Here is a 20,995-nt window from a genome sequence, read left to right on the forward strand (position 1 = left end):
TTCTCCCTCTGCCTGTGTCTCTCATGAATAAATAAATAAATAAATAAATAAAATCTTTAAAAAAAGAGGTAGGACATTTTTATCACCAGAGATAGAGATTTATTTATTTATTAGGGAGAGACCTCCCTAGAGAGAGCACAAGCAGGGGGAGACAGAGGCAGTGGCAGAGATGAGAGGGAGAAGCAGGCTCCCCACTGAGCAGGCTGGATCCCGGGATCATGATCTGAACCAAATCGAAGCCCAGTGCTTAACCAGTGCTTAACCGATTGAGCCATCCAGGTGCCCAAGATAGAGACATTAAAGCCAAGAAAGCTATAAAAATAAATCTTAGTACCTTGTGCTAACCTACTACCTCAGCACAAATTCAGCTTAGAATTCTTTACCAATTGGGGGTCCCTGGGTGGCTCAGCAGCTCAGGACCTGCTTTTGGTCCAGAGCATGATCCTGGAGACCCGGGATCGAGTTCGGCGTCGGGCTCCCTGCATTGAGTCTGCCCGTGTCCCTGGGTCTCTCATGAATAAATAAATAAAATCTTAAAAAAGAAAAAGAATTATTTGCTAATTAGAGCCCCCAAACACCTCTTTTTTCCTTGTCCTGTAAATTCCTCACAAATGTATTGTCTCGTTGTCTAAAACGTACAAAAACTGCCTGCCTAGGTCATTTTTTTGAGTCTTGATTTTATTATTGGGCTTTGTGGGCACATAACAAAGATTTGGGTTTTTTTTTCTTCTGTTAACGTGTCTCCTGTAAATTGAATTCGTAGTCCAGCCAGGAACACCCTGAAGGTAGAGGAAGAATTTTTCCTTCCAGGTAGTTGGCATAACTACCTTAGTGGGCAAGATCTTTTCATTTGTGGGGGCAACTGCTTGCCCCAGACACTGCCCCCACCGAGCTCCTGGGGCATCTGACAATACAGCTGGCAGCAGGTAAGATCAGCCTTCTGGAATCTGTCTGCAGGTAAGTTGGGTTTTTTGTTGTTGTTGTTGTTGTTGTTGTTTTTTACCATGTCAGCCTTCTGGAATCTCTGTCTGCAGATTCCAGACTTCTGGGAATCTCTGTCTGAGTCTCAGAATGGTGAGAATCTTTTTTACTCTCTAAATTCAGATTAGCAGGAGAAAATATTGTGGACCTGGCTCCTTGGGCTTAGCAACTCTTAGGACAAATTTGGCAGCACACTCTTTGGTTGCTGATCCATTTTTGTCCCAGAGATTGTCTTTGTTGGTCTGTGTCTTCTGTGCCCTGTGTTCAAAAAAAGGAATTACCAAGGGCAGGCACACCCTAGAAGCCTGATTTTTCCAGCTCGCCTCACAGACTGATCAGTTCACAGTTCTCACCAGACCAGGGTCTGTTGGAGCAAACTTTGCTGAGAGTTCCCTATATAAAAACCAGATGAAGTTTTTCCTTTTGTCTTGTTTTGTGTTCTAAGAGCTTGGCTTTGTGACCAATGAGAACATTGTCTCTGGTCTCCATCATCCGGAGGGTGCACTTACTGGGGTGCACCTTGGTGCCCAAATAGGCTAGGGATCCTAGACACTCAGTTACAAAAAGCACCCTCAAAAAAAAAAAAAAAAAAAAAAAAGCACCCTCAGTTGAGCAGCTGCCTTCATTCACCTCAAGTCATGATCCCAGAGTACTGGGATCTAGCCCTGTGTCCCCGCGTCAGGGTCCCTGTTCAGTGGGGAGTCCGCTTCTCCCTTTCCTTCTCTCCTGTTTGTGCTCTCTCTGTCACATAAGCAAAATCTTTCAAAACAAAAGGAAAAGCACACTCTGTCCCTCTGTGTCACCTCTCAGGAGAGTTTATCATAAGGAATCTGAGCCCATAGGGGGCACTTATCACCTCAACCTTTGTTGCAGGTTAGTGCTGACAAAATCCCATTCCCCTACTGCCCAGTGTCACAGATTAGTGGGTCTGTGACTGGAGGCATCTCAGATTTGTGGGAGACCAGAGACACAGTGTTCACCACATCATGCTTACCACTTATGAAACCAAGGTCTAAGAAAAGACTATTTTGTGGGAATAAGCTTTTAGGTCAGGAGGACTTTATCATCTGTGCCTTCTCTGAATGCCACTTACATTTTTGGTTAAGCCATTAAAAAGCTTATTGGTTTGAGTCACTACTAAAATTAATAAGATCCTCTCCACCAATGACCAGATGATAGATCCTTTAAATTGGCTATATTTAAATAAGTAAATAAATATTCTTTATCGAGAGCTCTGAATTGTCTTATTAGAATAACTACTAACCTTAGGTGATGTGATATGGTGTGATGTGATGTGATGTGATGTGATGTGATGTGATGTAATGTGACGTGATGTGATGTGACGTGATGTGATGTTTGGGGTCCAGGAGTGAAGAGTCAAGAAAGGATTCTTGAGACGTCTTCAGTGCAGAAAAAAGATGGTTTTATTAAAGCATGGGGAAAGGACCCGTGGACAGAAAGAACTGCACTAGGGTTGTGAGGAGTGGCTGATTATGTACTTCTAAGTTGGGAGGGGGTTAGGGATAGCATAAGTCTCTAAGGAATTTGGGAACAAAATTTTGCAGGACCTTGAGAGGCTAGCTGCTGTTATAAGATCATTGACTACTGTCTAGTAAACCCTTGGTCATGAGACCCCTCACATGTGTATCAGTGGGCCATGTGCTTGGAGGATGATTGCCAACAGGGATCTTGGGGAAGTTTCCAAAGGGTTTTTTATATGGTAAAGTCTACAGGATCCTAGAGGTCAGGCTAATGTCAAGCTAAGGTTGCCTTTTGCCTTTAGCAAGGTATTAATGATGAAGTTTTGAAATATAGGTGAGGTTTAGTGGGGTGAGGTCCAGAGCCAACGACCAAGAAAGAATTCTTGAGACATCTTTGGTGCAAAATGGTAGTTTTATTAAAGCCCAGGGACAGGACCCGCGCGCAGGAAGAGTGGCTGCCCCGGGCCTGTGGGGGTGGCTAATTATATACCTGGCAGTGGAGAAGGGTTTGGGGAGAGCGTACTCTCTAATGAATTTTGGAAATAAGGTTTCCAGGACCTTGGGGGGGCTAGCTCTTGTTGGGGAAAGGTCACTTATTACTGTCTAATAAAACCTGAATCATGAGACCCTTCAGCTGTGTATCCGTGGGCCATGTGCTTGGGGGATGGTTGCCAACATGTATGTTGTGGGGTAGAGATAAAGGAACTTTCTAAAGGAATTTTTATATGTTAAAGTAGACTCACAGGCTCCCGGGGGTCGGGCTAAGATTGCCTTCTGCCCTTAGCAAAGTATGAACATCGAGGCAGTTGAGTCTGTAGAGGAATGTCACTCTGCCTATTTCAAGGACTTGTCAACGTGCTTTGTCCTCAGCTAGTCCTCTGTTCCCTCATCATTCACATGAGGCAGTTGCGTTCCTGGAGGAAGGTCACCCTGCCTGTCTTAAGTACTTGCGAAGGAGCTCGCAGTTGTAGGGAAATTTCATTTTTCCACATTTCTTTTGCCTTTGTTCTTCACATCATTAAGGGACTCCCTTGGAAAGATACAAGAACAAAAATTCAACTTACGACAAATAAATGTCCACATCCAATAAAAATTCACCTTCTTAAAATCTAGCCCCATTTGCCGGTTTTAACTTCCTTTTCCCTACAAGATTTGCAGACAGCACTCCAGCCTAACCTCTCGGTTCGAAGTATACAGTCTACTCTTACAAATGCTGAGAGCTAGAAAGTGAATTTAGCAGTAGCTCCTGGGACTCATGGTAGGGCTCACTTTGCTTTAATCAGGCTCTGGCAGCTTCAGGCATTTCTGTGCAGTGACCCTTACAGATGTATCTTACATACACACCCCACACACACAACTGTGAAGGATTCCTATCCCTTGACCAACAGCAGATCTTTTAAGTGGTAAAGCCCTTGTTCCTCCACTTTCAGAAGATCCTACCAAATTTAGAAAAGAATTTTTATTTTCTTATGTTTAAAGATTTTATTTTATTTTTTTAAGTAATCTCTAGACCCAATGTGGGCCTTACACTCAACCCCAAGACCAAGTCAAGTGCTCCATTCACTGAGCCAGCCAGGCAGGCGCCTCAGAGAGGATTTTTTTTTCTAATTAGTGGCTTTAAAAAAAACTTAATAAAGAAATTTTTGAGATAAATAAAAATTAATGGCTATTCACAACTGCACTCTCGGAGACCTTGACTGGCTGGGCTGGGTGCTCTTGTGGCCGGGGATTGATAGATAACGCTGCGGTTAATTTGGCCCTAGAAGAATGCCTCCCCTCCTTCACAGAAGAGACAGGACCAAAATTTCTCCACAGACCTCCTACAAATGATCTCCAAAAGGCCAATATTCAGAGACTAATAGAAGCCAACATTAAATTGTGTACTCAAAAGGAAGGCTTTTGTTAAAATGCTTTATGGATTTTGCATAAATCTTTCAATTCCCATTTATGCTAAAAATCTCCCTGGTTTAAGCAAAAAAAAAGTTGGGGCACCTGGCTGGCTTAGTCAGTGGAGTATGTGACTCTTGGTCTTAGGGTTGTGAGCTTGAGCCCAGCACGGGGTGTGGAACCTACTTTTAAGGAAAATTTTTAAAAAGTAGGCCAATATTCTGATATTCAGGCAGTGCTTTGGGGAAATTAAAAACAATCACCTGATCCCTGGGTGGCGCAGCAGTTTGGCGCCTGCCTTTGGCCCAGGGCGCGATCCTGGAGACCCGGGATCGAATCCCACATCAGGCTCCCGGTGCATGGAGCCTGCTTTTCCCTCTGCCTGTGTCTCTGCCTCTCTCTCTCTCTGTGTGACTATCATAAAAAAAAAAAAAAAAAAAAACAATCACCTTTGTTTTGCAAATCTATCCGAAACCAGAAATACTACTCAATACTACTCTCAAAAAAGGTCAAAGCTCATCTACCTTTATTAATCTTAAAACCTCCTCTAGAGGGATCCCTCGGTGGCTCAGCTGTTCAGCGTCTGCCTTCGGCCCAGGGCGTGATCCTGGGATCCCAGGATTGATTCCCGCATCAGACTCCCTGCCTTAAGCCTGATTCTCCTCCCTCTACCTGTGTCTCTCATGAATGAATAAATAAAATCTTTAAAAAAAAAAAAACCCTCATTTCTCTCAAAATGTTTATAGATATTATATAGATCTATAATAATATAGATATTAAAGATCAGATTATTGGAACAGAATTGTCCTGTACTTAAGGGAAAAGAAAAGGTAAACTTTAGATGGCAAATACCCTGAAACTCGAAGGAAAAAAAAAAAACAACTTTCATTCCTTCTCAGTCCCTTAAAGTTATAAATCCTATTATATCTTTGAAATGTGAATATAGCATACCAGCGCCTGGAACAGAAGAAAAAAAGGGGGAGAGGAGGCCTTTTCAAAATACAAACTGCTATAAAGGCAGTTGAGTTCCTGGAGGAAGGTCACTCAGACCTAGCAGACCGGTTAGAAGTGCTCAGACTCTAGCACTTCTAATAACAGGCAGTTCTGCTCCAAATACCCACCTTGGGGGAAACTTAGATATGTTCTCTATGCCTTTTTGATATAAATTTTCTTTTTTTTTAAGATTTTATTTACTTATTAATGAGAGACACAGAGAGAGGCAGAGACACAAGCAGAGTCGGAGAAGCAGGCCACAAGCAGGGAGCCCGATGTGGGACTCGATCCTGGGACTCCAGGACCACATCCTGGGCCAAAGGCAGGTGCTAAACCCCTGAGCCACCAGGGCTGCCCTGATATAAATTTTCTACCCTCATCTTCTCTAGGAACTAAGAGCCATTCTTCAAAATGCAAACTTCAGGAAAAGTTTTTTATCAGGAGAAAAAAAAAAGAGAGGGGGGGGTATTTGGATATCGGGTCTATAGTGTCCTCTTCACAAATATTAATAAAAACCAAAGCTTTAAGGTTTGGAGGCCAGACCCACGGTCCCTGAACCTGTTTTGAAAGCATCAGAAGCATGAGCAGAACTATAGTTGTATTAGTTGCATTATTAGCTCTGTCTTCTGTTTTGTTCTCTACCTATAATTAATGTTTTACGTACCCCTTAACCTCGTGCACGATGGATCATTACCTTTGCCTCTTTATCCCCACTCCCTGTTTATCCACTGCCTGGATAAAGTAATAAAGCTTTACTTCAAAACCTGTACCTCAGACATCAGTGTGTTGCACATCAGGTGCACAGGTTTGAGTATGGTAACAATTTTTGTTTGCATCTGTCTGGGTAGGACTATATATCTATATCTATACCTATTTATAGATTTATAGATATATATACCCAGTCATACCCAGATAGATTGATTGATTTGATATGAGATATTTTCTTTACCTCCAAATGGTGTTGCTAAAATTAATCTGTGATAGAGTTTTATTTACTTGGTTTGAAGGCAAATGCTTGTGTAAGATTTGGGCATTCTAAATTCTCAGAAAGTGAGAGACTCAAATATTTTTCGAATTCACATGATCTGGGAAAATATTTGGTACTAAAGCTAATTTAAGGTTGTTGGTTTAATTAAAATAGAAATGTCTAAATGTTATCAACATTAAAACTAAAACTTTGCTTGTAAATTCAGTAAATTAAAAAAAAAAAAACTAAAACTTTTATTCGGCCTGGATTTACTTAAAGTCAAATAAGTTGATGTGATCTCTGTTACAAATTAAAATAATCATAATAGCTTGAGGAGAGGGGCTCCTGGCGGGCTCAGTCAGTAGAGTAACTTGCAACTCTTGATCTCGGGGTTGTGAGTTCAAGCCTCAATTAATCTCAATTAAGATTACTTAAAGAAATGAAATCTGAAAAGGAATAATAATAGTAGCCTGAAAGCATGACTGACTTTGTTCGATGTCTCTTGAAGATTTTATGGATAATTTAAGCATAAATGTTAAGAACAAGTAAATTAAAAAGATGTGAAAAAGTGGGGAGGGGATGCCTGGCTGGCTCAGTCAGTAGAGCATGCGACTCTTGACCTCAGGGTTGTGAGTTCAAGCACCATGTAGGATGTGGAGCCTACTTAAAAAGGGGGGGGGGGCGTTGAAGATTTTATTTATTTATTTGAGAGAGAGAGACAGCACCAGTGGGGTGGAGGGGCAGGAGGAGAGAGAAGCAGACTCCCCGCTGAGCCAGACTGGGCTGGATCCCAGGATCATAACCTGAGCCAAAGGCAAAGGCTCAATTGACTGAGCCACCCAGGCACCCTTATAAGCAAACCTTTAAATAGTTTCCAAAATCTTCGATAACGTAAAACTTCGAAGTCGTACTAAGTTAAATGATGAGTTAAATTAAATTCATTGAATATCTGGGATCATTTCCAAATAGATTTTAAACATTAAGCACTAAAGCATAGGTTTATCTACTTTTGTCTTAACCACACAGAGAAACTAAAGATAAATTTGGGTCTGTTAGCAAAACCTTTTTTGTGCTTTATTAGAAGGTTATACTATGAAAAAAATCACAAGCTTCTGAATTATGAAATGTATTCATTAGTCAATCTAAAGAATTCTAATGTAACAGTTCACAATTGCTTCCTACTTAAGTTTCACTAGATATCAAGGTTTCCACGAGTTAAGAATTCTAATAAATATCATTAAAAGTACTGGGAAAATAAAGGAAATGATTTATTGCAAGGAAAGTAAGATACGTGTTTTTGGTTAAAAAAAATCTGAGAAATGAAAAAATATTTTTGTTGAAGGAAAATAACTTTTTCTAAAGGAAGGCTAATTATTTAAAGGGGGAAAACTAGTGCAGCCCGGGTGGCTCAGTAGTTTAGTGCCGCCTTCAGCCCTAGGTGTGATCCTGGCGACCCGGGATCGAATCCCACATCAGGCTCCCTGCATGGAGCCTGCTCCTCCCTCTGCCTGTGTCTCTGCCTCTCTCCTCTCTCTCTGACTCTCATGAATAAATAAATAAAATCTTAAAAAAAAAAAAAAAAGAGGGAAAACTCAGGACAAAATCTGAATGTGGGGAAAAGAAGAGTTGTAAAAGCTTTGTTTTTTATTTTTTTTATTTATTTTTTTTTTAATTTTTATTTATTTGTGATAGTCACAGAGAGAGAGAGAGAGAATGAGGCAGAGACACAGGCAGAGGGAGAAGCAGGCTCCATGCACCGGGAGCCTGACGTGGGATTCGATCCCGGGTCTCCAGGATCGCGCCCTGGGCCAAAGGCAGGCGCCAAACCGCTGCGCCACCCAGGGATCCCTAAAAGCTTTGTTTTTTAAAAAAGCAAACACCTTTGGAAGGGAATTTTATGTGGTCAGTAGTGGCTAAGGTTAAAATAAGTGTATTTTAAGATGAGTTTTAATATCAAAAGTTTTGCTGTTACAAAATTAGAATTTTCTCTCTGCTAAAAGGGAAGTGTTTTATTAGATTATTAGTTTGCTTTTTATGTAAAAATTGTAAACAGTGTTTAACTTTAATGTAAGGAAAACAAAGATTCTGTGTTTTCTCTTTATCACATTTTTTATTATCCAAAAAACTGAGTCTTAATATCAAGAGCTAGGTTTTGCACACAACTATGTATCGTCAGTATTTTCCTTTGAAATCTTCTGTTATCACTTTGGTTAAATAAATATTGTTTCCTAAGGCTCTGTAATCCAATGACATGTTTAAACCTTTTGATATATTGATTTGATCAATGAAATGTTCATACTATGAATATATTTGACATACTTCCCCAAATCAAATTCTAAAATAAAGTCTTTTGACCACAATCTAAATGAAATGTTCCAGAGGGAACATTTCAAGAATGTTGTGAGGGGCGTCGAGCTGGCTCAGGGCAGTAGAACCTGCAACTCTTGATCTAGGAGTTGTAAATTTGAGCCCCAGGCCCCAATTTGACTGTAGAGATTGCTTAAAAATAAAATCTTTAAAAGAAAACAATTTGTAAAAATGAAACTAATTTGGCTTGTTATGTTAAATCACATGGGAAGTGATGTCAAATAAGTGATACTAAACCCTCTTAGATTATGTTTGTATAGATATTGTATTAATATAAGTGTTCTAAAAATTGAATAAAACTCTTGGGGATCTGATATGTCCTAACATGTTATAACTTTGTCATATGTCATAGAAATAAGATTTTCTTATCAATTGCATCATAATGGACTCTATTTTTTAAAAAGATTTATATACTTATTTATTTGAGAGAGAGAAGGATAGAGCATGAGCAAGGTGAAGGACAGAGAGGGAGAGGGAAAAGCAGACTCCCCCCTCAGCAGGGAACCCAGCGTGGGACTCGATTCCAGGACCCAAGGATCACGACCTGAGCCAAAAGCAGACACTTTACCAACTGAGCCACCCAGGCACCCCTGTAATGGACTCTCATCAGATCTTTGACTGTGGTCATTACATCTTATTTACAGACAATTATAGTTTTACTCGGATGCTTTTATAAGAAACTTTGCAGATGTGCTTCAGTGAGACTCACGGGAAGAACTCTGGATACGGGTTACTTATAACCCTAAGATCATTTGACTGAAATAAGAATTTCTGGAACTAGTCGGAAAACTGGATTCAAGAATTCAAGAATTATTCAAGAATTATCTTATTCAAGAATTAATAAGACTGAATAAATGGAGAAAGATAATTATAATTTTGCCACATTTTTGTTGAAAACATCGCTGATTTTTTTTAATGTTTTGTTTTTCCTGACTTAACACATTTTTTTCCTCTCTCTCTTTTTTTTAAGATTTTATTTATTTATTCACGAGAGACACAGAGAGAGAGAGACAGAGACAGAGGCAGAGGGAGAAGCCGACTCCCCGCTGGGAGCCCAGTGTGGGGGGGACACCCACAATCCCAGGACCCCAGGATCATGACTAGAGCCTAAGGCAGACTCTAACCGCTGAGCCACCCAGGCGCACCCCAAGAAAACTTTTTTCTCTTAAGCTGTGGCTTACAGCAATCTGATAAAATATTCTTTGTAAACAAATATGAAACATTTGTCTTTTTCTCCCTACCTGAACTCTCCAGATTTCAGAAATTCTCTCAGTGAGTGTTCTTTCCTTTATGGCAATCATAGTTATTTGCATAAGTGCAGTAAGAATCTGTTCTTATAAGATGACACCATTGGAAAGAAACACTGAGGTGTTTTGTTTTTTTTTTAACCAAGGCTTTACTGGAATGTCATGTTTGAGAGAGACATCCATAGTCTCAGATATGACCAGACAGCTTTAAGGAACTCAGGTTGACTTGATGGAGCCAACAAAGCCCCTTGGAAATACCAGCCTGGTACCTTCTTACAGGGTTCCCAGCAGCCTCACCAGGGAGTAAGGAAGGTCACTTCCTGGCAGGTGCAGGAACCTCAGAATAGACTGGGGACCTCTAGAAGAGAGGAACTAACCCAAATCTATAGGTATTGCAGGCGAAGTATGATGGCAAGTGTTTGGCTTGGCTTCTGGCCTTGAGAGGCTATTAAAAGTTCAATCTAGAGATTCCTTATGAAAAATTCCAATAAAGCAGATTTAGAAGATCCTGTACAGTCAACTGCTATTCTTGCTGCACTTATGTCAATAATCAAGCCCAGCTGTTGTTGTTTTTTTAACTAGACTTAATTTTTAAACAAATCAGTCCTGATTTTTTTTATCTTTGGTAAAAATGAGGGTGATGATAGAGAGAAATATGTTTCATTAAAACCCCAATGTAAATATTAAATGCTGATATCACTCATATACTGAACTAGATCCTGATTTCTTAGAATTTCCTCCAATGGCTGGCTACAAGTCTCCAACCAGCATTTAAAAAATGTTTCTTCTACCTTCTGAGTTGGATTCATTTAAGAAGTAAAACTGAAAAAAAAAAAAAAAGAAGAAGAAGTAAAGCTGCCCTTTTTCCTCAAGCCCTGCAAACTACGTATGACCACCCCAATGCAAACTTCAGAGAAATCACAACTCCTGCATAGAGGATCGTCATCCCTGCTGCTCTGTGAGCCTTTAGAAAATCACCAGAGACACTCGAACTACAAACCAGGCAAATCTGTCAAATAGTCACAGCTTGCTCTCGCTCTCTCTGAAAATGCTTCGAGCCTGACATCTGGAAATCTTGACTGCCCGTCCTAAAAACTCACAAACTGGATTATAATTTGATCCCAATTATTAGCCACCATTTTTCTTTTATTCTATAGATGGGCCTCTTATGGATCACCTGATTGTTTAAACCATAGGCCTTATTTTGAGAACATACCTGCTTCATCACCTCCTGAAGTGAATCTAACGAAACTGATCTATTCTCAGAACTGAGACTGATTCAATAAGACGGAACAATCTACCAGTTCAACTTTTAACATGTGAAACTCCCAGGGAAGTTTCCGAGGGGAAATTGTAGGGGCCAAGGGTAGGCTGCCCCGAATTACGTCACTTGGTCATATTGATTATTTTAAATAAAAGTTACTTAAGAGACAGTCTGCAAGAAGGACTCTCAGGCCCTCCTCCTCCCCTGAAAGCAGGAAATAAATCTTCCATGTGAAAGGTGCCCTCTCTATACTAAGAAGAAACATCTTTATCACCAGAGAAAGGGACAAAACTTGTTACTTTGTTACTGACCTGCTGCATCAGCCTAAATTCTGCTTAGAATTCCTTACTAGTTAAAGCTCCCAAACACCTGTTTTCTTTATCCTGTGAATTCCTCACAACCCTATTGTCTCTTTGTCTAAAACATATAAGATCACCTGCCTTGGTCATTTCCTTGGGTCTCCATTTCATTAATGGACCTCCACGCACTTAAAATAAAACTTGTTTTTTTTTTTTTTCTCCTCTTAACCTGTCTCCTGTAAATTGAATTCTTAGTCCAGTGGGAAGACCTTGAGGGTAGAGGAAGAATTTTTTCTTCCTGACACCCTGCATTCATTTTGTTTATATGGGCTCTCAGAGCATGTGAAATGAGGCAAAATGAGGCCCTGACAAACTCCATCAGGGGCCTCATTTTGCCTCATTTCAGTGTTTAATCTCCACTCAAAGGTGAGCAGGGGATGTAGGTTTGCTCAGTGGGCATGCTCCATCCTTCTTCATGAATAAATTCCCCCCTTTTCTTCAATATGTATGTAATACCAACCTTTATTTATTTTTTAATTTATTTTAAGATTTTATTTAGTTATTCATGAGAGACACAGAGAGAGAGAGAGAGACAGAGACATAGACAGAGGGAGAAGCACGCTCCATGCAGAGAGCCCCATCCGGGACTCGATCCCTGGACCCAGGGATCATGCCCTGAGCCAGAGGCAGACGCTCAACCACTGAACCACCCAGGTGCCCCAATCTCAACCTTTATAAGGTCTTGTTCTAAGCTCGGGTTGTGGAGACAGATTTTTTGAGCCAGCCTCCCATCTCCTTGCTTGGCCGTTTTGCAATGGAGCTTTTTGCAAATGACTGGTGTGACACGGGGTTTTGCTTTCCATCGAGGGGGGCAAGCAAACTTGCCAGTGCCAACAGCTCAGGCCCACACACAGAGCTCAGACAGCTCTTCAGCAAAAGCTGAAAGGGAACCAAAACCATGGTTAAATAACAAAATTCCACCAAGTAAATGTGAAGATCTAATTGGCTTTATTCAACAGTTCATGAATTAGGCTGCATCCCATCTAGGACGTAGACAGGTGCTCCAAGGGGTTGTACAAAACGGAAGGTTTTTGTGCAAGGACAATAGGGGCAAGAAAGTTATACACAAAAGAAGACTTGTGGGGATCCCCGGGTGGCTCAGCGGTTTAGCACCTGCTTTTGGCCCAGGGCATGATCCTGGAGTCCCAGGATCGAGTCCCATGTCGGGCTCCCTCCCTGCATGGAGCCTGCTTCTCCTTCTGCCTGTATCTCTGCCTCTCTCTCTCTCTCTTTATGTCTATTGTGAATAAATAAATCTTTCTTTCTTTTTTTTTTTTTTTAAAGAAGACTTTTTCCAGGTGAGGCCACTTTCTAGGGGGAAAGGCAAATGTCTTTCGCAGATTACCTCATCTTTCTTGGTAGGGTAGAGAGTACCCAGGTGGCCAAATCATTGACAGTGAGTGAAAAATTACTAGATTACTTTTTTTTAAAATTTCATTTATTTATTCATGAGAGACACAGAGACACAGGCAGAGGGAGAAGCAGGCTCCATGCAGGGAGCCCGACGTGGGACTTGATCCTGGAGACCTGGGATCAGGCCCTGGGCTGAAGATGGTGTTAAACCGCTGAGCCACCCAGGCTGCCCGGATTACTAGATTACTAACTGCCAGTTTAGGGCCACATTTCTGGGGGAGGTTGACATTGCCATTAGGTTATATATAAAGCCTCGGGCAGCCCGGGTGGCGCAGCGGTTTGGCACTGCCTGCAGCCTGGGGTGTGATCCTGAAGATCCAGGATCGAGTACCACGTCGGGCTCCCTGCATGGAGCTTGCTTCTCCCTCTCCCTGTCTCTCTCTCTCTCTCTCTCTGTGTGTGTGTCTCATGAATAAATGAATAAAATCTTTAATTAAAAAAAAAGAATATGGGGGATCCCTGGGTGGCTCAGCGGTTTGGCTCCTGCCTTCGGCCTGGGGCATGATCCTGGAGTCCCAGGATGGAGTCCCACATCGGGCTCCCTGCATGGGACCTGCTTCTCCCTCTACCTGTGTCTCTGCCTCTCTCTCTCTCTGTGTGTCTCTCATGAATAAATAAATAAAATCTTAAAAAAAAAGAATATATATTAAGCCTCCAGTTTGGGAAGTCAGTCTAAATGGGGCCTGTGTGTATCTTAAAATTTTATTTTTTTATTTTTTTATTTTTTATTTTTTTTAAAATTTTATTTTTAAGTGATCTCTATATCCAACATGGGTCTCAACCTTACAACCCAGAGATCAAGAGTCATTGCATGCTCACTGACTGAGCCAGCTGGGCATGCCCCCACCCTCATGGTTTTTTTGTGTTGTTGTTTTTTTTAAGATTTTATTAAGACCTGATCCCAGCACCCCAGGATCAGGACCCCAACTCAAGACAGATGTTTACCACTGAGCCACCCACGCATCCTTGGGTTGTTTTTTTTTTTTTTTTCTTAACACCATGTAGGAGAGGCAAAATTTTACCTTTACCCTCTTCAAGTTTTTTCAGCAGAAAATTAAATGACACAAGGTCAACAGAAGAAAACAATATATGTATGTATTTATTTATTTTTAAAGATTTTATTTATTTATTCATGAGAAAGAGAGAGAGAGGGGCGGAGACACAGGCAGAGGGAGAAGCAGGCTTCTGCAGGGAGCCTGATGTAGGACTCCATCCTGGGACCCCAGGATCACGCCCTGGGCCAAAGGCAAGCACCAAACTGCTGAGCCATCCAGGGATCCCTCATAAATGTATTTAATACAAGTTTCATGTGATATGGAAGCCTTCGTAAGAAACGAAGACCCACAGAAATGGCAAAATCTACATGCTTTTAGGTTGAACACAGAGAAACAATTGTGGGAAGGTAAATTATGTGGGGAGGCTTAAGGACGATAGCTATTTTAGAAAGGTCTATACAAAAAAAATTTAAAAAAATAAAAAGGTTTATACAGAATTCATACCTATTTTTTAAGATTTTATTTATTTCAGGGACACCTGGGTGGCTCAGTGGTTAAGCGTCTGCCTTCAGCCCAGAACATGATCCTGGAGTCCCCGGATCAAGTCCTACATCGGGCTTCCTGCATGGAGCCTGCTTCTCCCTCTGCCTGTGTCTCTGCCTCTCTCTTTCTGTGTCTTTCATTAATAAATAAATAAAATCTTAAAAAAATTTTATTTCAGAGAGAGAGCGTGTACGAGCTCATAGGGAAGAAGGGCAGAGGGAGAAGCAGACCCCCAGGATCAAGACCTGAGCCGAAGGCGGATGCTCAACCACTGAGCCACCCAGGCGTCCCTGAGAGTTGACCATCCTTAAACTGCTTTGTGCTCACTACTTTCCTTCTGGCTCTTCCTTCCAGTGCACTCCTTACGTAAATCTTTCAGTAAATCTTTTGTGGGGAATCCAAGAACTGAAGCCTCCGTTCACACAATGCAGACTCTCCCACCAGTAACTTTTAAGAAAAAGGAAAGTCAGAGTGATTTTTTTTTATGAGAACCAAGATAAAAGAGATAATAGATAAAATTAAATTTCCTGGGACACCTGGATGGCTCAGTGGTTGAGCATCTGCCTTTGGCTCAGGGCGTGATCCTGGGGACAGGGATCGAGTCCTACATCCCTGTATGGAGCCTGCTTCTCCCTCTGCCTGAATCTCTGCCTCTCTCTCCCTCTCTCTCTCATGAATAAATAAATAAAACCTTTAAAAAAAATAAATATCCTTACACCTTACAGCCTATTGATAAATTTGTGAGACAAGCAGAGTGTGACATTCCTCAAGAAATTCACCACTTCCTTAATGCTAATGCTTTGCCAGAGGCAAAAAGCAACCTTGGCCTTGAGGATAGCCCAGACAGCCAGGATCCCGTTAGTCTTCCTTAACATATGAAAATCCTTCTGGGGTCACCTGGCAGGCTCCGGCAGAAGATTACCTGCCTCATCAGCGCCGGGCTGGACATGAAGCGTAGGCCCCACATGAAGTGTAGAGATTACTTAAAATTTAAATCTGAGTGACCGCCTGGGTGGCTCAGTTAAGTGTCTGCCTTCAGCTCAGGTCATGATCCCGGGGTCCTGAGATGGAGCTTCGCTTTGGGATCCCGTCAGTGGGGAGCCTGCTTCTCCACACCCTGCTCATTCTCTCTCTCAAAGAAAGAAAGAAGGAAAAAAAAAAAAAATCATTCTAAGAAATGCTAAAAAATAAAATCTAAGCACAAAAAAATCCTTTTAGAAACTTCCTCTATCTCTACTCACTCCCCAGTTTAAAAGTAATCAATTGCTCCTCAAAATCTGTACTATATGGATGGAGCTTTCTGTGATTTGTCCTGCATAACTGCCCGCCCTCCGACCTGTAGGGGTGCAGGCAGGCTGAGAAATGTCGTTTGTGAGACTCCGGAGGCATCAGTGACCTTGGGAGCCTGGTTATTTGAAATATGTTATCTGGCCTCCAGGTCAGAACTGGTCCTTCTGTTTTCAATGCCAAGAGCTATAAATCTTGCCCCACATCCCCTCCTGCTCCAGAATGGGCTGGTTCCTGGGAATGGAACCCAGGGAGGGGAGGCAGGCTCCATAGCCCAGTCTCCTTGAAAATGTAAAAACATGATAACATAGAGATGCAGCTCTCTCCAAACTGCAAGTAATCGGAAAAAAATGGAACAAACGTTTAACTTCAAACCCTGTCATTTGTCCTATAAATATGGCCCTTATGGGGATGGTCAGTAGGAAGTCTCGCTGGAAGGGAAGACACTGCCCAGCCTCTCAGCCCCCACCCCTGCCCAGCTGCCTCCACCCAGGCCTCCCCAGCACTCTCATTTACTGATATTACCCTCATCTACTTGTGGATTTCCCTTTCTTTCTGCTTCTATTAGTTTTTTTTTATAATATCAATAAGGTGTTTTTCCCATTCCAAACCAAAAGCACGGCTGCCGTGAATCTTTAGAACACAATCCCAGGGCAGCTCTTTCTGCCTAGGCGCCGTCGCTCTGCTTTCATAAAAACCCCTTTTTGCACCAAAAATATCTCAAGAATTCTTCCTTGGCCGTCCCCCTCAGCCCACATCACATCCATTTTCTTGCATTTGCAGTTTTTCGAGTGCCTTTAACTCAAAATAGTGTGTCAGAGTGGCATCTTCTGGGGTGGCACGACCTGCGCTCCCGCATTCACATTCGCAGCTGTGGTCATCCGGCTCCCCAGAGTGGCTTCCTCCGTAGAGGCTGAAGCTAAGGGCTACGCTCACAGGTGGGGGATTCACGAGCACCTATATTGTTGTTGTTGTTATTATTATATAACAAATTTGTCAGGTTTCCCGGGGGTCAGTGGAGAGGTTGAAGACCGCAGAGCCAGGCAGTAGGGTCGAGCGTGCTTTAATAGGAAGCGCCCCCGGAGGCCCGAGCCGGGACAGTGTGCAGGCGGATAAGGAGGCGTTGGCGGGAAGAGGGGGGTAGGGGGGCTTAGGGTACGTGGCCTCGAGGCGTCCCTCCTTGTTCCGGGGCTGGTTGTCTTTATCTGGGCGGGTCCCGGCCAGTCACAGGTGGTTGGAGATTGGGCAGGTCCTGGGAACTTGTCAGGAATGATTGACGTGGCGTATAGGGGGCGAGGGCTGGGTTGTCGGAAGGTCGTTGGCCCTGGGTCGGCCGTTTTGAGGTCCCCAGCCTCGCCAGCCCAACAAAATTTAAATCAGGATGCTACCCAAAACGCCACTGCAAAAACACAAATTAAGCCAGATGAGCTTCCTCTTGGACGCAAGCCTCGCGAACGCGCTCCGCGCATCATTTCAGCAGCCTCCACCCTGCCCTGGGGGCGTGGCCAGCACCAGCGGCCCCGCCCCCGCGGGACTTGTGGCCACGCCCTCCCCACGCCGGCCCCGCCCCGCGCGCGGAGTATGCTGGGAGGCGGCCCGCTCGCCACGCCCACCCACCGGGCCGGGCTCCCAGCTTGGTGCGCAGAGCCCGCTGGGAGGTGGGTGGGTGGGGGCGGGGTAGCGGGCGGGTTGCCCTGGCAACGGGCGACGCTGTCAACTGACGGCCAGGCTCGCGGGGGCCGTTAAGCCCGGGCGATCCGACCCGCCACTGTGCCCCGGGCCTTCTTAGGGTGCGGAGGGTCTCGGTTAGGGTGCGGCGGCCCCCGAGACGGAGGAGCAGGCGGGAAGGGAAGGGTCTGGGGGCACAGGCGGGGGAGGAGCCGCCCGCCGCGCCCACCGGGCGAGGGGAAGAAGCTCCCCGGGGCCTTGAGCCGAGAGTCCAGAATCTCGGTGGAAAGAACCAAGTGGGGCCCCCAGAAAGAGGGAAGGAAAGGGGAAGGGCGGGGGAGGACAGGAAGGCTTGTGGACTCCGGTGAAAAGGAGGACGGGGAAGGGGCGATGGGAGAGACTGAGCTGGGAGCTCTATGGCATCATTCATTCCCCAGCCTCTTAAAGCCAACTATCATGAAACAACCCTAACAGACTCCTACCTATTTTCAGAATTGGTAGCGAAAGACCGGTGGGGTGGGGGTGGGGGTGGAAGGGGAGGGATATAGAGAAATTTTTTAAATTTTCAAAAAATTTTATTTTTTGAGAAATTTTTTTAAAAAGCTCTTTTGACCTGAATCAAGAGCCTAGTTCTGGAAGAGACCTCGGAGGTTGCTTTCACATGTAGTTGGAAGTCTGACCACAGTTCTTTTGGTGCCTAAAGTTCCCTCTTACCCACCCTGAGACTTACCTTTGGGAGACTTCCCTTCTCACATAAGAAGGGTCAGAAGGACAATGGCAACGCAAGGAAGGGATGCCAGTGGGAGGATGTGAGGGAGAGGACACCATGGGGAGCCTGAGGAGGAGGAGACACTGATTTTAAGAGAAATCTGTGTCATGAACACCGCTTCCCATTTCAGGAACTCTGAGTGTGGTGGATCAAGTGTGGGCCAAGAGGAGGGGCTCAGGAGGAGACCCCTCTGGGGTAATTCTTGTCAACAGGGAGACTTCACATGGCACCCACTTCTTGCCTCGACCTCCCCCGTCTGCCCGTCATTTGTTCATGCTTTGTTCATCCTTTGCCGGGGTGCCGTAGGGTCTCAGCTCTCCTCCCTCAGGGAGGATGATGGTGGACTTGTCCCTATGGACTGGGCTATGATATTAGGTGAATGACCCCTGTGCCTGTGTCCCAGTACCGCTGATTACGCCAGGAAATATCCCAATGGGGAGGTTATTGAGCTCCCAAAGTTTTCAGAGGCTGCTTTGTCGTCTGTAAAATAATCACAGCTCTGCCCCCTCCTGAAGTTGTTATAGAGACCTAATGAGAGACGGAAAGTGCCTTTAAGGGGGTGGGTGAGGCAGCTCAAATACAAGGATGTGGTGCCAGAAAGCTCCATCCACACGGTTTGTGGAGTCACTTGTGAAAGAAGAGACTAGAACCAACTTGCTGGGGCTGTGGCCTGCTACTACCACCCTCCTCACTGCCCCATTTGCCTGGAGGGCCAGGTCAGCTTGACCGGCTGCCAGTGTTTGCCCTCATTCTCCCTGGCCCTGCTGAGTCCAGAGACCTAGATTTGAAACCTGGATCTAAAAAAAGAAAAAAAGAAAGAAAAAAAAAGAAACCTGGATCTGTCACTTACTAGCTGAGTGATCTTGGGCAAATCATCTCAGCTTCCCTGCTTAAATAGAGCTAAGGTGGCCCGTGAATGAAACCATAGAAACTAAGGCATTTCTTCTGCCTCCTGAAGGAGGCCCCGCTGTGGGGGAGGAGCCCTGGCTGGGAATCTGTTAGAGACAGTTGTTTTGTCACCAACTGAAATGGCCTTGGTCTGACAAAGCACTGCAGCTCTCTCGACCTCACCAACTGCCTTGACCTCATCCCTCATGTCATGCGGTCACTTTCAATACTGTCACCTCCTTCAGCCTTAGCATTAGCCTTGGCCTCAATTTCTTCATGTATGACTTGGGGTAATAATCTGTAGGAATCAGTAAGCTTAGGATAAGGAAGCTCTTCCGACACGTTACAGTTTAAACATGTTAAGTGGGCCATTCGGTTCTAGAGAGCGGCAGATGGCATGGCATGAGAACAGAGCCAAGGAGAAAGTTTGGGGTCCCATGAATAGCTGACCAACAGGCACTGGGGGATATTGAGTCATAAGTGAAGGGATGGTTGGAAAAGGAGGCTGAATAGAAAACCAGTTGTCAACTCACTCAAAATGCTAAGGAGATTCTTTTTTACATAAAGCAATGATTTAGCTCGAGAAAGGAAATGAACTTTAGAAACAAATGCCACAAACATCACCAAGTCAAGAAAAATACCCTGACATTTTTATTAACTGCCAGACATACCTTCACCTTTAAAATATTCCCTACTTCCATATTTTTTGACAGCAGATCACCTTTTTATGTGATCACGATTTTATAATCTTTCCTACAGAGTGAATAGAAAGATAATTCCATCTTTCCTTTGGCAGAAAGTGTCCCTGGAAGCCAACTATGAGCTAAGATAGCTATGATTAAGTAGATCCACAAGTGACTTCAAAGCACATAATCCCACTCAAACCCATCCATTAAGGATCCCCCCGATTTTACCTCCCCACCCCACCCCACTGCCCTGCCTTAGTCACATCCAAAAAAAACCCCACAGCTCCTCCCACAGGACATGTGTGACGGAATTTGCAACGGAAAGAGTGAGTGGCCCTCAACCAACTCGGAAAAATAACTTCTGCAAATTTTCCCAATGCGTCTTGACAACTGAAAGTATTGCTGGGGCCCCTCTCAGGGCAAAGGGAGGCCTTGACAGCTTTACCACCTCTGCTCTGAATAACTGCAGCTGTACATGGCCCGAGGTTAGCACCTGAAGAGTTCAAGGGAAGCTAGCACAAGCCTTTGAACGATCCTGGGAGCTGGCTGGTTTACTCTTAGTTTTGGCTAATTTTGTGTAGACGTAGATAAGCTACACCACCCCACTCACCTGCCACACACCCAGCAGGGAAGTTCCCAGGATTAGATTTCCTCCTCCCCTCTCAAAGAACCCTCACCTGCATGGGAAGAGGGTCCTTGGTTCTCCCTGCTGAGCCCACCCCTCTCTCTCTTGCACACATGTGGGTGGTCAAGCTGACCTTTGAACCACAGGTGCTCTTCCTGAAAGGGCAAGAAAAGTCAATTAGGGTCCTAGACAGTCCTTTCAGAACCCCAGACCACCTCCCCTCTTCCCCGCCTATCCTAAAACAGGATTGTTGAATGGAGCTGTAGAAGACTCATGCATAAGGCATCCACAAGTATAAAAAAATACATGTCAGCAGGGGTGGGGAAACGGGAGAGAAAAAGCATAGAAGAAGAAGAGGAATTAGAAAAAAGAGGGAAGGCGGTGGCCTGGAAAGGGGGGCAGGCGGTGGGAGGAGGGTGCAGAGCTGCTCTGGGCCGGGAAGGGGGCAGGTGCCCTCTCCCTGCTGCTGCGCCTGAGGCCAGTACTGCCCAGCACTGCACTGCCTGCCCAGTTAACTTGCCCAGTGCTGCTGGGGGAAGCCTCCTACTTGACCTCTCTGGGCCCCAGTCTCGCCT

The 20,995-nt window shown here is 44.2% G+C and overlaps 1 long non-coding RNA gene across 1 annotated transcript; it reads right to left on the reverse strand.

The window, feature by feature from the left end:
* Positions 1–961: 961 nt before the first annotated feature.
* LOC144299163 (uncharacterized) lies at positions 962–19,993 on the reverse strand. Its single transcript, XR_013365933.1, has 3 exons — positions 18,183–19,993; positions 15,420–17,183; positions 962–3,492 (listed from the first exon to the last, which is right to left on the reverse strand). It is a non-coding gene; the product is annotated as an uncharacterized LOC144299163 (long non-coding RNA).
* Between the last annotated feature and the right edge of the window lie 1,002 nt (positions 19,994–20,995).

The sequence above is a fragment of the Canis aureus genome, chromosome 27 (assembly GCF_053574225.1).
Source record: "Canis aureus isolate CA01 chromosome 27, VMU_Caureus_v.1.0, whole genome shotgun sequence".
In the NCBI taxonomy this organism is placed as follows: Eukaryota; Metazoa; Chordata; class Mammalia; order Carnivora; family Canidae; genus Canis; species Canis aureus.